A 12342-nucleotide genomic window follows, 5' to 3' on the forward strand; every position below is an offset into this window, starting at 1 on the left:
CGATCTCTCCATCCTGGCTTTTAGACGGTGCGAAGGATGCATATTCAACGGGCATTAGAGTTATCTTGTCATCCCAGAAATGTCACCATAGAGCAGAGACCAGCCTGTATTTGATCAACCTTGGCCAGTATTTTTCTTGGGAGACCTGAAATGCCTAAAAGTATAGCTTTTGGGTTTGAAAGTATGCCTAATAAGCAACCTAGTCATTTCAGTAAAGATGTATGTACAACGGGAATGAAATCACTGTATTGATTCCCCAAAGGAAATAAATATCTCTTGACTTTCTCAATGCGTTCAAGCAAGTGCCTAGTCAATGCAATCTGAGATTCCACATGGTTTTCACCCAGGCTTCAAGGGAAAGAGGGTCACCTTAATATTTACTGACTCATATTTCATTGCACCTTCATCTCCCCTCTCCAAGTCTGTTCTATTGTTCATCCTGCTATTTCTGGCTGCAGGATGAGGGTCTTACATCTGTTTCTAAATTCATCTGTCAGTTGACAACTCAAACCCACTGGAGCACCTCTATTCTTACACTGTGGCTTTTCACCACTGTGCAAGGGAGGATATCCTTCCCAGAGTAAACGTCTCTGGATGCTCCCAAATGTCTCCAGACAGCAGCACTATGTCCCCTAAACTCTCTGTGCTGCAAAACTCTGTTGTGTTCCGGGGAGGATATGGAGGAGGGCACCCCTCTCTGCTCCATAGCACTCTCTACTGCCTGAAGCAGAAAAGTCTGGTTCCCTAAATCTCACCAAGCCCCTCTTTCTAAACAGCTCAGTGAGTTTTCTGCCCACAAACACCTTATCCACGGGGCTCAGACACAAACCAGTCAGGCATGTAGATTTCTAATGGACCTACTATGTCTTATAAGACCCCATCTGATTCAGCCCCTGGTTACCTTTCCAACAGCATCTCCTATCAGTCTTCCTCTCGTGCACTCAGCTCCCGGCACACTGGCCTTCTTGACATTTCTGAAGAACTCAAGACGCGATTTCCAGCTTCAGTACCTTTGTGCTGGTTACTCTCTGTGCCTGGAATGTTCTTCCCTGTGATCTTTGGAAAGCTCACCCCTACTTATTATTCAGAGCTCAGTCTAAATGTCATTCTGATCATTGGCATTAAATTATCAGCTATCACCTCAGCACCAAGCCACCACGCCCATCTAAGGATGAGAACTGTTTCCCAGAGACCCCTTTTCTGTTTGCCTAGGAGAGGAGTTCAAGCAAGATGTGGAAGGCAGAAGTCACTATTCTTGCAAAGTCATGAGTGTAAGACAAGGCCACTCTCATGGACACACTTCACAGACCTACTTGAGGAGCTAGTGTTGTGCTACTTCTTGAACTTTGCTTTGAGTTCCAGCCTTTCCAGGTGAAGGTGCAAAGACTGCTTCTCTGATTCTACAGCTGAAGCTTTTCGGGCCTTCACTCCCCAGCTACTCTCGCATTCACACCACCCCATGTTCCTGGAGTACTTGAATTGCCTGTTTTTCTGCCTGGAACCCAGGTTGCTACACCACATAGCTGAAGTATCTCCCTATTCTCAACCTCATCACCCTCTTTTATCTCCTTAGCATATCTGGGTGGTATTTTCTTTCTTCATTTACTTGTTTGCTTTCTGTCTCCATTGCTGCCCCACCCCCACACCACAGGAGCACAAATGGGAATTTGGGCTGTTTTGTTCTCTTCTCTTTTGTCCAGCGTGTGAATCCAGAAAATCTGACACAGGCGTCAGTTAATTTAGAAAGTTTATTTTACCAAGGTTGAGGATGCGCCATGACACAGCCTCAGGAAGTGCTGACAATGTGTGCCCAAGGTGGTCAAGGCACAGCTTGGTTTTATACATCTTAGGGAGTCAGATCAATCAATATATGTAAGAAGTACATTGGTTCAGACTAGAAAGGCAGGACAACTCCAAGCAAGGGCAGGAAGTCTTGAAGCAGGGAGGGGGCTTCTAGGTCGTAGACAGGTGAGAGACAAATGGTTGCGTTCTTTTGAGTTTCTAATTAGCCTTTCCTAAGGAAGCAATCAGATATGCATTTATCTCAGTGAGCAGAGGGGTGACTTTGAATAGAATTGGAGGCAGGTTTGCCCTAAGCAATTTCCAGCATGAGTTTTCTTTCATGCTGGGGATTTAGCTTAGTGATTTTAGGGGCCCAAGATACTTCCCTTTCACAAGTGTATGGCTTCAAATAAAGTCCTTCTTTTGAACAGAAGTTTTAATAGCTTCATAATTGTACAACTGGTCAGATGGAACTGCAGGGGTAGAAAGGATATTTTTATATGAGAATTCCACTAAACAGTATTTACTTATGGAGTACAAATGAGTATAATTCTGACGTCCTTTGCAAAGGAAGTACAGATGCATTTATTGAGCACCTACTATAGTCAGGCCAAGAACTGTGCTAGGCTCTTTAACATAAATTATCTCTTTCACTTGCCTATAAGATAAAGTTTCTGTTTTATGAGTGCCTAGATTAATGTAGGATTCAATAAGCTTCTTGGAAAAGTCAGACCAGATGTCTCTATCTTAAATTTCAAGATCTTACTTGGCCCTGGTCCTGCTCTCTCTAGCAGAACACAACAGCAGGCTCCCAGAAGGAAAAATGAACTATTTAAGGATTTCCTGATGGAAGCAGAGGCTCACAGCTTGATAACAACTCAGAGAGCAGGTCTGCTGTGGTCAGTTCAGAGTCTGATACTTGAGGTTAGAAATTGTATCTCTGCCAATGTCTCATTTTAAGCCCAGGATTGCTTCTGGTTGGCCATCTACCAATTAGAAACAAAACAAGAATGAAATAAACTAAAGCACTACTGTGATGGCATACATGAGATGAGTAATAAAGGTCACCTTCATCTGTAAATAGCACCTTTCTGATGAGCTCCTTTGCATATTTCAAACACTGAAATACAGTGGACTGTGGCTAAGAGTACAGTGTTCACCTATCTGTGGCTCTCTGCTCCTTCCTAGACACATGGGCCTATACGTTCTAAGTCTCTTGCAGGTAGATGGAGTCACGTGACTGTTTCTAACTCATGGACAGTGAGTGAAAGTGATAGGTGCCACTTCTGGTCAAGGAACTTCAGAGTAGGTCTAAATGCTCTGTGTTTCCTGTTTCTCAGGTAGAACCTGGAAGTCATGTTTGTGAGCTGGCATCAACGCATGATGCTAAGGCTTATTCAGGCTGGATCTCAGCATTTGCGGCAAAGCATCCCACTGTAAGATACACTGAAGGAATATTAATTAAATCTTTTTTCTGTTAAGCCACTGAGATGTGGGAACTAATTTGTTACTCCAACATAACCTAACCCGTCCTAACTAATATCAACTCCACAAAGCTCTTTCCTCATGATAATTTCTACTGTATAAGTGAATAATAATTAATGAGATCCTGGGTAGTGATTCTGAAGGACACTGTACTTTTCTCCGGGGTATACAAAAGCACTTAGTATGCACTGTCTCCTTTATGCATACAGCATTTCTGTATTGAAAATTAGAATGATCATTTCCATGTGAAAATTAAAGTAAAAGAAGTTAATTGATTATCCATAGATAATCACAACTCACTAGAAAGAGCCTAAAAAGAAAAATCCATATGGACTTATTACCAGCATCAGGCTTCATTCATTCACAAAACAATCCTTGGGCCTTTCTGGGCTAGCATCCATTTCTTGCCTCTCGTAAAAACCCTTACCAGAATACAACGGTGCTAGAAGAATGGAAAAAAAAAAAAGTATAATGGCTTTTTGGACATAAAACCTGAAGTAATTGTATTGTACGGCATGTCTGTGGCCTTACTGTAAATTATTTTTTTCTTTTGATTTCTTCCTACTCTGCTAATAGGATGCCCTCCAGAGTAATCAAGTTACCCAGACAACTAAGCTCTTGCATTACTAAAAAGTATTACCCAAGAACAGCATGCAACCACTAAAGCTTTTTCCCCCATCCTGTGAAAAATGTAACACTGGCTAAAAAGGAAAGCCATTCATGGAACCAATCTGGCATTTGTTTCCTTCCCCTCAGCTACTAGTAACAATTTAAAGACTAAATAAGAGTCAAGGATTATATTCAATTCATTGGCAACACTAGTTATTCTACTTATTGTTATACTTCAGAATATGTATTCATTTAGATAGATACATGACAAATATTAAGTGGCTTTATAATTTCTGACTAGAGCCTTTAAAAAAAATCAAATTTAATTTTTAAACATTGAAGAAAGGTAAGTAATAAATAATAGGAGAGTGAAATAAAATAAACTTATTTACAGTCATTACCATATTCCCTCTATGAGCTTTTTGGATTAATCTAATATGGAACAGATTTATCTAAAAATAATGAAGAAGAGTGATACTGTAAGATACTATTATTAGTATTTCTTAACATTTCTTAGTATTTATCAACTCTAATCGCCTCAACTGTATCTTCTGACCTGGGCTTTATCCATTTCTGGAATCATGCTCGTCTTTTGGAATAATGACTGAAAGCCTTTGTTTGTTGGTTTGTTTTGTTTTGTTTTAGCTTTTTATTTGCTCTCAGATCCATCTCTCTTCTTTCCCCCACTCTGCTCTATTTCCAAGCTCCCTGGACATACATTTTTACCTAGGTCCAGCAAGGTAGTCACTGACAGGGGATTAAAGGTGGAATCACAGAGAAGCTAGGGATCTCTCCACCCCACCCCAAATTTCCTTACTCCCCTTCTTCCCTCCCTCCCGGCAGAGCATCTCTTCAGATAGTTCTAGATACGACAGAGAAATCCCAGCCTTTACAATCCCCATATCATTTCCTAGAATTTTTGTTGTTTTACTTTTTATGTTTAGACCTATGATTGGACCCAGAATTAAGTGTGTGTGTGTGTGTGTGTGTGTGTGTATACACGCTCATGTGCAGGAGTGTGCGTGCATGTGTGCGATGTAGGGTGGAGTAAGATTCTTTTCTAAATGTGTATGTATGATTAACTCAGTGCCATTTATTGAAAAGACCATCTTTTTCCTCACAGTACTCTTCCCCACAGTACTGCAGTGACCTTATATATGTGAGTCAATTTTTGGACTCTCTCCTGTTTTATTGGTATTCGTCTTTATATCAATATCACACTACATTACTTACAGCAGCTTTCTTCATACTTGAGAATGTTTTCCTCCAACTTGGTTCCTCTTCTTCAAGATCATCTTAGTTATTCTTGCCTCTTTGCATCAAAAAATGTATATTCTTTTTTTTTTGTTTTTGAGACAGAGTCTTGTTCTGTTGCCAGGAGCCAGGCTGGAGTGCAGTGGCGTGATCTCGGCTCACTGCAATCTCCGCCTCCCGGGTTCAAGCAATTCTCCTGCCTCAGCCTCCCGAATAACTGGGACTACAGGCACGCTCCACCACGCCCAGATAATTTTTGTGTGTTTTAGTAGAGACGGGGTTTCACCGTGTTGGCCAGGATGGTCTCAATCTCTTGACCTCGTGATCCATCCTCCTCGGCCTCCCAAAGTGCTGGGATTACAGGTGTGAGCCACTGCGCCCGGCAAAAAATGTATATTCTTAAATACACATTTAAGAATCAGCATGCTACTTCTTAAGAGAAAGAGAAAATAAACAAACCTGGAATTGCATGGGACCTGTCAGTCCACACTGGAGAACTAATATCTTTTTAATATTAAGCTTTCCAATCAGTAAATACCGTTTATGCCTGCACTATTTTGGTCTTCTTTAACTTTTTCTGTAGAGTTGCTTCGTTTTCAGTGAAGATTTAAGTATCTTCTTCCACTACATTAATTTTAGAGATTTCATGTTATTTGATGCTATGGTAAATTTTTTTTAAATTTTCAAATTAATTATATTGCTATTATATAGAAAATCAGTCATTATTTGTATATTTACATTTTATCCAGTCTTTGCTAAACACACTTTTAAAGTTTTTGTACTTTTCATGTCAGCAGTGAACAATGTAATTTCATTTCATCAGTTTCAATTCTTACAGACTTTCTTTCTTTCCCTTGCCTGCTTGCAGGAGCTAGAACTCTATCTTATTCCTGATATGAGAGAAAAAGCGTCAGTATCTCCCCATTAAGGATGATGTTGGCTGTAGTATGTTGCAGAATACCCTTCATCAGAAAGAGAAATTCTCTTTTATTTGTTTGCTGGTTGCTGTTAAATGTTTTACTATAAACCATTTTTAATTTTATCAAATATTTTTTCTGCTCCTGTTTAGATAAATATATGATTTTCTTCTTTATTTTGTTAAGTAATTTCCATAACTTTAATCTTGTATTTTTAGAAAATCCAACTTGATTCTGATGCATTAGCCTTTCTCTATATCATTGGATTTACTATTGAAATATTTTTATGATTTTTATAACTATATTCAAGATGTTGACTTATTGTTTTTATGTATTTTGTTGTCTTTGTCCAGTTTGGTGTCAGTATTATGTTGGCCTCATGAAAATAGTAGGAAGTGTTTCTTTTTCTTTCTTTTGATTTTTAGAAAAGTTTATCTAAAATTGATGTTATATCTTCCTTAAAATATTTGGAACAATTCGGAAGTGAAACCATCTAGGACTAGAGACTTATTTGTGAAAATTATTTAACAGTGGATTCAATTTTCTTAATAGATATGAAACTTTTCAAATATTCTATCTTTCTTTGATTTGACTTTGGTAAGTTGAGATTTTCTATAAATGTATTTATTTAACCTGAATATTCATATATAGGTATAAACTTGTTCACAATATCCTATTGTGACTTCCAATGACTGCATGATCCATAATAATATCTCTCATTTACTCCTGATGTTAGTAATTTGAGTTTCTTATTTATTCATCTTTCCACAAGATCATAAAGTGTTGGTTTCTTGTTGGGTTTTTAGGGGGGTTGTTTGTGACAGGGTATCTGTCTGTTACCGAGTCTGGAGCACAGTGGCACAATCATAGCTCACCGTAGCCTCGAACTCCTAGGTTCAGACAATCATTCTGCCTCAGCCTCCCAAGTAGCTAGGACTACAAACATGTGCTATCACACCTGGCTAATATTTATTTTTTTATTTATTTTTGTGGAGACAATGTCTCACTATGTTGCCTGAACTGGTCTTGAACTTCTGACCTCATATGATCCTTCTGCCTCAGCCTTTCAAATTACTAGAATTACAGGTATGAGCCACCTTACCTGGCCTGGCCTTTTTTAAGAGTCAAATTTGGATTTGTTGATATATTCTATTTTAAATATGTTTTTTATTTTATTAATTTCCCATCTTTTTGTTTCATCCCTTTTATTATCTTTGATTTTAGTTTTCTCTTTATATTTTAACACCTCTTGTCTCATACACACAATGAACATTATAATTTCCCTCCTAAGCATGATACTTTTATTAACAATGAGTTTAAAATATTTTTCTAATCTCCATTGTGATATCTCTTTTGACTTTTAAGTTACTTAAAAAGAAAATTGCTATGTTTCCAAATATTTGGGGACTTTCAAATTATCTTCTTATAACTAATTTCTATCTTAAATTTTTTATAACCAAATAATAAATGCTTATAATTTCCATTCCTTGATACCTGAGATTTGCTTTATGATCCAGGACACCATATGTATTTGCAAATGTTTCATATGCACCAGAAAATAATAGGTATTCTAAAGTTATTTATTGCAATGTCATATGTTTGCTAATTAGGTTAAATTAGAAAATCATGTTGTTTGTATCTTCTCTATTCTTAATAAATTATTGTTTGCAAATCAGAAAATCATGTTGTTCAAATATCCCCTATTCTTATAAAATTTTTGTGTCTGTATTAAAAATCTTTGTGTCTGTGTTAAAATCTTTCTATATAATAATGGATTTTATATTTTATTTTAGTTTTTTCAGTTTTGTTTCATAAATTTTTAGATGTTATTTGATGCATAAAAATTAGAATTGTTATAACTTCTTGGTGGATTGACTTTTTGATCACCGTAAAAGGCTCCTTTTTCCCTAATGATACTTATACTTTAAAGTATGTTTTGCCTGTTACAAAACGTACTAATATTAGTAGCAGTATATATAGCTCACCCATTTTCTTTGATTGGTGTTTGACAGTATACCTTCTTCATGCGTTAATTTTATAATTTCTTTGTAATATATTAAAGTGATGTAGTTTGTAAATATATTTTGTATTTTTTGATACAGTGTATCTAAAAAGTGTGGTAACTAAATCCACACTTTCTTTAAAGAGATGCAAATGAATTACTTTTCTGTTAATATATACAGAAATACATATGACAACATACAAATATGTGTAAATATCTATATACAGGGATATTTGTATGTGTGGTTGTAAAACCCATAAACAAGTGGATTTGGCCATCTTTGGGCAATTAGGTCAAATGTGAGTATGTGTAAAATTGCTTTTCATACCTGTGCATTACTATGGAGAAAACATCCACACTGCTGTAGTTTCCATTTCTACTGTATTTCAATTGCAATCTATTTTTAATAAACTTTGTATGTATTTGTTTTTGCTATTGTTTTGAAAGTGCTGACAAAGTTTATATTTGTAACATTAGCCTTCCTCACCTGTCTCTTTCCATCTGTCTGCTCTTTATTAAATGCCTACTAAATATGAAAAAAAAATTTCAGCCATTATCTCTCAGAATATTAACTTGTCACCATTCAGTTTATTCTCTTATTCTGTCACTCAGATTAGATATGTGTCAGAATGTCTTACCTATCCTCAATGTCTAACACTATTTCATGATTCCCATCTTTTGGTCTTTCTGGTTTATATTCTTTGTAATATTGGTAATATTGCTTAGATTTCTTTTCAGTTCACTAATTTTCATGTCAGCTGCATCTAATTTAATGTTTTAACTATCCATTGTATTTCCAATCATAAGTACATTTATTATTTCTAGAAATCTTACTTGTTTCTGTTTCTTATTTGCCTACTCAGCTTTTTTGATTTCTAGTTCCTTGATTATGCTTTCCTTCCATTGTTATTCCTTTAAAGAATAAACCCATTGGAATGTTCACTCTCAAATAATTGCAGTATCTATTATAGTATTTGCTGGTCTGATTGTATCTCATGTTGTTTCTGCTGAAACTCACTTAGAGTCACCTGCTTCTTCATGTAATTAGTGAATTCTGCTTATGAATTTATGATCCTTGAAAGTTCATCTATTAGAATTCCTTAATCTAGTGTTTAACATGCCATCATTTCAGAGAGAAATTATGTTTATTTGATTGTTTTCTGGCATGGACCTGGCAGCATTAACAACCTGAAATTTATCTAATTTGATGTATTTCTCTAGCCATATTGGTGATTGAACCTTTTTTTCAAATAATCTGAGAAGACTTTATTTTTCTTGCCAAAGCCCAAACAGGCAAGTAGACAAAGTTTGGTGGGTTTTTTTTTTCAAAGTACCAAACGTATGTGTGTTGGGGGGATAAGGGTATGAGAGGAGTGATCTGCTATCCCATTTTCTTTGGATTACAGGCTCTGTCTCCTATTCCTTACATAGGGACCTTTAAAATGAGTCTAGTTTGCAAGGTTCAGCACATGCCTTCAAGGCAGAAAATAATTTCCAGCTCATTCTTACCTCTATTTTTTTTCTGACTGATTCTGAACTCCAGTTATTTCTTATATTTTAACCCTAGCTCAGACACACAACTTTTGAATATTTAAAAGGATTTTTTGAAGTGTTGTACCTGCATTTTTAGCATTCTCTACTGGGGAATGGACTAATACACATGAGCTGTAAATATAGGTTATTGCATTAATAGGGAAAAGAGTAAAGAGAAAAATTGTAAAATATGTTGTTTTGTATTTATTCATATATATTTCATAAATTTTGGAGAAAAATTTAATGGGACTTTTGCAAAATAACTGTAACATAGAAAAACATTTCAAAAAATATTCATGCAATCCACAAGCATCTCTAGGCACTGAGATGAAGTGAGCTGAACTGCCAGAAAGTTCCATTTTTGTACATATTAGGGTTATCCCTAAGAGTGTAATGTTTACACTCTTTTATCAAATGTCATATCATCAAGCCATATGAAATTTAGTATTTTATCAGTTATAAAAACATGATTGAGGTCAGTTTTTATTACATCACTCACTGCCCTCAAGGAATTATATAATGGCTTAAAACCAAATTTGAAATCCAGCTCTGGCAACAAGGTTTAAGCCTTATGATGTGTGTAATTATGATCCCCTTTTTATTTGATCCTGATATTTTATATCTTTTTTGTCACTTTCATTTTGGTTTGCTATGTTATAAGCTGCCTCAAATTCTCAAATGAAAAAAATAGGGAAATAGATTTTTTAATGAATGTGTTTTGGGCAATTGAGAATTAACCTATAACCCTTAATATAATGACAAATTTTGATTGAAACAATTAGGAGTTATATAATTATTATTTAATTTGGACTTAGATATAGAATGGTACAAAAAGGCAGTATATACTATAGAAGCACTATAAAAAAAGAAAAATCAGTAGACTAAAATTCCAATTCTGAATTGAACGAGCAAACTGCGTAAATTGATTGTGCCTCGATTTCTTTATTAACATTTGCCTTTTCTGCCTCATAGGATTATAGTAAAGGACCACACACACACACACACACACACACACACACTGTTTTGATTCTTGAAAAGATTGTTCTAATTCTCATATGAAGGAAAGAAAAACAGCATTTACTGTTAATTTTGCTAGATATTCCATCTCCTTTATCTTATTTAACCCACAGTGCAACCCTCTTATGTGAAATTATTATCCCCAATTTGCAGACCAGTAAACAAAGGCTCAAACTTACACAGTTATTAATCAGCGGTGCAAGAATTCAAACTTACGTCTGTCATAAATGACTGATGCAGTCACCATATCAGATGAAACTTCATATGGTAAAGGTACTCAATAGATGTTTCAGACTTTATTTATTAATACAGAAGTCAATGCCTTCTGTATTAAGCAATAATATGGAATCTACCATTTGTTTTTGAGTGTCTACAACTTGCAAATCTTGAAACTTAAATCCCTTAGAGATAGTTTTTGAGGCAAAGACTTTAATGAGGAAGGACATTAGTTAATAAATAGTTTCTGATTGCTCTAACAGCAACTTAAAGGAAATGAAAACAGACTTGTTGCTAACATGGTCAGAGATTGAGTTATTTCTCTAATAATCCCTAATATAAACAAACTTCTAGCACTGCAATTTGGGAAGCCAAGCAAGGATTTTTTAAATTGGAATGTCACCATTCCACCTTTACAAGCAGGCTTCCAAAAGCTAACCAGTAACCTCCTGTCAAAATAATCATTTCCCAAATCTGAGAAAACTCTGCATCTACACACCTCCATTGCTTTTGTCCAAAGGTGGCATAACAATTACAAACCCTGTAATGGAGAATGTAAAAGGAAGCTTCATCAGTGACAAATGGTAGAAATATCGGCCCACCACCTGGGAACCCCTTTCAGTTGAGAAAATCGATCAGTACCGACAGGAGAACCTATGGAGTTCCCATCTCCTCTGTCCTCTATGGGAGCACTTCGTTAAATCTTCTAATAACATAAAGCCTGAATTTTTTATTCTTCCTATATAAGAGCTTGAAATCAATTCATTGTCAGACAACAGTGGTAGTATTTGTCCCTTATTTCCCCGGGAAAATAGTTGATACATAAAAATGTTGATAGCTTCTATTTTTGATGGGAAGATTTAATAAATATACTTTAATGTACATGGAGGAAGAAGGACTACAAATTCTAAGGCAGGCCAGCCCTGTCAGGAGCAGCGTCACTTCTAATCCTGCCCAAGCAGACAACGTGATTGTATATCCTCATTAATGCTATAATTGGTATCTGGAATCTGTTCAAAAATGCCTATTTACTTTGTAACAAAGGATTATGGCTGAATTTGGAGTTCTTTATGGTCTGCAGATGCTTGTGAAATTCAAATATAAAAACTGTCAGTTAAACATCTCATGAAAAGCCGTACCTTATACTAATCCAAAGGAACATGAACAAGTGCTTGAGGGGATGAAAATCCACAATGTGTTTCGGTACCTAACCACTTACAGAAACATTAACATTCCTGGACAGGGTTGCTCACTGAGTTTCTAAAATAACTTAGGAGCTATCAGGATTCAGTTCTTAACAGACTTCAACACAGTAGGGGGAAAATTGTCAGTCACAAGCCTCCAGTATTTATGAATTATTAATGTTGGCTTTCTGGGTATTTTTTTTTTCCAGTTTTGCTTTTGTGTGCATGTTCAGCTGAGTAATTCAATAGACTGATGGAGACATGAATAGATATGCTAACTAGCACCAGGGTTAACCTTTAAAGTTCGTTAAAGCTGTCAGCTTTCAATGAAATATTTTCACGT

This window comes from Callithrix jacchus, chromosome 1 (genome assembly GCF_049354715.1).
Source record: "Callithrix jacchus isolate 240 chromosome 1, calJac240_pri, whole genome shotgun sequence".
In the NCBI taxonomy this organism is placed as follows: Eukaryota; Metazoa; Chordata; class Mammalia; order Primates; family Cebidae; genus Callithrix; species Callithrix jacchus.